The following is a 4313-nucleotide window of genomic DNA, read 5'->3' as shown; positions in this document are numbered from 1 at the left end:
AGTACACCCCGTGACTCACTCTCAACCAATCAGGATGCTTGATTTCATCTACCCGTATTATAATTTAGTAATTAATCTATTTACATGAATATAGGGAAGAAAAAAGTACAATATTACTCCCTGAGATGTAGTGGAGTGTCGTATGTGTACAGATTGTAAAGCCCGCTGGGGCAAATTTGTAATTTGTGATATTGGGCTATACAAAATAAACTGAATTGAATTGAAAGTATAAAGTAGCATAACATGGAAATACTCAAGTAATATACAATATACCTCAAAATTACTTCAGGAAATGTATTTAGTCGCTTTCCACACATGGGATTCCGACTGCTTCAGATACTACTTCACCTCCACGAGTACTACTGCTATACCTGCTATAGTTACTATCTCCTACTGCTATTGTTAGTCTAGAAGTACACATATACTACCTCTAAATACTACCTCAGCATTGTACTACAAATACAAAAGTGCCAGTCTTGATTTCTGAGTGCACACAATGCAAAGAACAACATAATCAGAAACATCTGAGATAGTTTAAACAAATTATTTCTGTTTGGAAGAACTTTTGTTTATTTATTTACTCAAAGTACTTAATATGTGTTCTCAACCCTCGTTCACAGGGGTGAATTTTTGGCATTTTAATTTCAGGGTAAAGTGTGTGTCCATAATAAATGGTGGCGCACAAATGTCCCCATTAAAACCACAATGTTTAATCCCACAGCCAGAACAATATGAAAATCATGCATTGTGTTATATCGGGCTTCATAAATGTACTTTTTAATATTTTAAATATATTTGTCGTATAGCGTCCAATGCAAGACGTCTAAATCAATGTTATTGCTGGTAACTCAGACTGTGAAGTAAAAAGCAATCCCCTCTAGTATTTAATATACAGCAAATTATTCAATTATTGTGTTTATTTTGTATCCACATAAATAACAAAAGTGGCATTTAAAGGCTGAAAATACTGAAAATTAATGAATATGTGCTAGTTATTATAAGACTGGTGCTAGTTAAAAGATTAACTATAAAAGTGTAAAATAATATTTATAATTTGTACTAAAGCTACTTAAAAAAAAGGGAAACAGTAAATGAGTAAATGTCTAGTTATCAATAAAAAGCTGTTTTTAGTGACTTCATTATGAGTAAAGACAAAAGTGTAATTATGGGGATTTCTAAAAAGTGGATCCCAGAAAAATTGCAGAATAGTTTTTCGAGGTATTCGCGTTTTCTCTGTACAGTGCAGAAAAAAGAAGAAGAGGAACCAGAGAAAGGAGAAGCACCGGCTGCTTTTTTGAGAACTTGAATGGAAGTCAACGGGGCCACGAGCTGCACATAAAAGGGGGGTCGCGGAGCAGGCGTCCAACACACAAGGTCAAAGGACCCTGAAGCATGAAGACTCTGCTGCCTCTCCTCCTCCTGGTGTGCTGCCGGTGCCTCATCATCACCAGCGGTAACTCCGCTTGCTTCTTTCTCTCTGTGAGGCCTCGAGTCTCGACTGCATCGAGTATTAAGTGTGTGTGTGTGTGTGTGTGTGTGTGTGTGTCTGTGTGTGTGTGTTCACAGGACTGGTCGCACCGTCGCAGCCGAGAGAAGGATGCTGCAAGCGCCACAGCCAGAGAAAGATCCACATAAACAGGGTGACCGACATGAGGGGGTCCGGGAGTGGCTGTAGACCCAAATCCGTGATGTAAGTGTTCGCACCACGTGTTGTGTCAAATAAAAAAATATTTTTTTATTTTAAAGACTGTCTATTTAAACTGTTTAACTCACGTAAAAAGGGACATTGGATAAAGCCACGTTCAAAAGTTTTATGCTTCGGAATATTATAAATCATTCTGTGGATGCTGTGTGAACAAACCCCTCTGCATAAAGCTTCATAATATATAGTTTTTATTAATAAATGTGTATAAATGAGGCTCTGAATGCTGTGTGAACAAACCCCTCTGCATAAAGCTTCATAATATATAGTTTTTATTAATAAATGTGTATAAATGAGGCTCTGAATGCTGAGTGAACAAACCCCTCTGCATAAAGCTTCATAATATACAGTTTTTATTAATAAATGTGTATAAATGAGGCTCTGAATGCTGTGTGAACAAACCCCTCTGCATAAAGCTTCATAATATATAGTTTTTATTAATAAATGTGTATAAATGAGGCTCTGAATGCTGAGTGAACAAACCCCTCTGCATAAAGCTTCATAATATATAGTTTTTATTAATAAATGTGTATAAATGAGGCTCTGAATGCTGAGTGAACAAACCCCTCTGCATAAAGCTTCATAATATATAGTTTTATTAATACATGTAGTATAAATGAGGCTCTGAATGCTGTGTGAACAAACCCCTCTGCATGAAGCTTCATAATATATATAGTTTTATTAATAAATGTGTATAAATGAGGCTCTGAATGCTGAGTGAACTAACCCCTCTGCATAAAGCTTCATAATATATAGTTTTTATTAATAACTGTAGTATAAATGAGGCTCTGAATGCTGTGTGAACAAACCCCTCTGCATAAAGCTTCATAATATATAGTTTTTATTAATAACTGTGTATAAATGAGGCTCTGAATGCTGAGTGAACATGAGGCTTCGCATGTTTTCCATGTAAATCTGAAACTGGGAAGTATATACATCAGATTAATATTTTTAAAAAATGAAATCCTTTTAGTGAAACATGAGCAAAAAGAGAACAAAATACTGTGTTTTTGCAAAACTAGTAAAGTAAACACGACCATTAGCAGCAACACGGCAGTTTCTCCACAAGAGAGAGCTCTTAAGTTAACAACTGCGTCAACCGGTAAGGTAAATATATATATATATATATATATATATATATATATATATATAATTTATTTATTTTATATGAAATATATATTTCATATAAAATACAATTTCATATTTTTAAGTCGTCAATTTTGAGGTTATTTGGCATATTAACATAATACACATATAACATGTATAGAAAATGTCAAAAATATGGATTTAACTTGGGATGTATTTCATTTAGGTGTTTATTTTATGACATTGTCTTTTTGCGTCTGTAGACTTCTCTTAGTTTCCCCAAAGGTTAGATAATGTCTCATTTACATATTTAAATAATTTCAGAAAACTTGTAATTTTAAAAAGTAATCATCTTAATGTCCGTAATCAACTGGAGGAGTTTCATGTTGATATCTATTTGTGAATTATTTTACCCTATTCACCAAGTACTTCAACTCAATTACAGACGATGTGAGACTGAACTCCGTTATAATGTTATTATAGGGGCATCAAGATAAAACTAATAAAGTCTTATACAACAGTCCTGCAGTAAATCCTGCTTGATGAAGAGTATAATGTCCAGTTTAATTAGAATTATTAAGATCATTTTGGAGGATGACGTTGACCTGTATCTAGGCTCGTCTAAACAGCGCTTTAAGTACAAGTACAAGACCTGAGTACTCATCGTCGCCGTGTGTTTTTCTAATATGCAATGTGTGTGTGTGTGTGTGTGTGTGTGTGTGTGTGTGTGTGTGTGTGTGTGTTCGTTACAGAATCACAACTGTATTCAAGGAGTTGTGTTTTGATCCTGAGTTGGACTGGGTGAAGACACTGTGGGCAAGCTTAAGGAAGCCACCTGGCACTTTACAGAAGCTGTGAGAACGCTGTTCCTTTGTGTGTCACCGTGACATTCAGATCAGAAGACGGATGCCCTTGAATGACCTTGTGACCCTGGAAGGTTTAATGTGAAATGGCTTGAGCTTTCAAATGTCTTGTATAATACATCACATGTTTAGCGTTGCCACATGAATGAGCCAAATATATGCGGTCTCATTTTAATATTAATAACAGGAAGGTGTATTATTGCAACAAAAGGCTCAGACCCTTTCTGAATAAAAGCTTTATTGTGGTATTAAATGTTCTGCTGTCTTTATTTTGGAGTCTGCTCACTAAAACTGCTTAAGGTTTATGTTTAAGAATATGTGCATGTATATATTTATATATATATATATACTGTATATATACATATATATTATATAGGGTGAAAAGGGTATAAATATATATTATTGTTATACATATGTATATATAAATATATATATATATATAATATATTTATATATATGTATATATATATATATTATACATATATATTATATGTATTATATGTATATATATATAACAATAATATATATATATATATATATATATATATATACAGTATATATATATACACATTTGTCCGTCAGTCAGGTCAGAGTGGCGGCCATTTTCTTGGTGTACCGTTGTAGCGGGCTAACTTCTGTATAAACTTAAACCGACTTACGAC

At 33.9% G+C, this 4313-nt stretch overlaps 1 long non-coding RNA gene across 1 annotated transcript; it reads left to right on the top strand.

The window, feature by feature from the left end:
- The first annotated feature begins 1295 nt into the window (after window positions 1-1295).
- LOC117728699 lies at window positions 1296-3904 on the top strand. The gene is made up of 3 exons (XR_004609242.1): window positions 1296-1453; window positions 1567-1690; window positions 3541-3904. It is a non-coding gene; the product is annotated as an uncharacterized LOC117728699 (long non-coding RNA).
- The last annotated feature ends 409 nt before the right edge of the window (window positions 3905-4313 follow it).

Source organism: Cyclopterus lumpus, chromosome 3, assembly GCF_009769545.1.
Source record: "Cyclopterus lumpus isolate fCycLum1 chromosome 3, fCycLum1.pri, whole genome shotgun sequence".
Taxonomy (NCBI): domain Eukaryota; kingdom Metazoa; phylum Chordata; class Actinopteri; order Perciformes; family Cyclopteridae; genus Cyclopterus; species Cyclopterus lumpus.
This window is presented reverse-complemented; position numbering and strand designations above follow the sequence as displayed.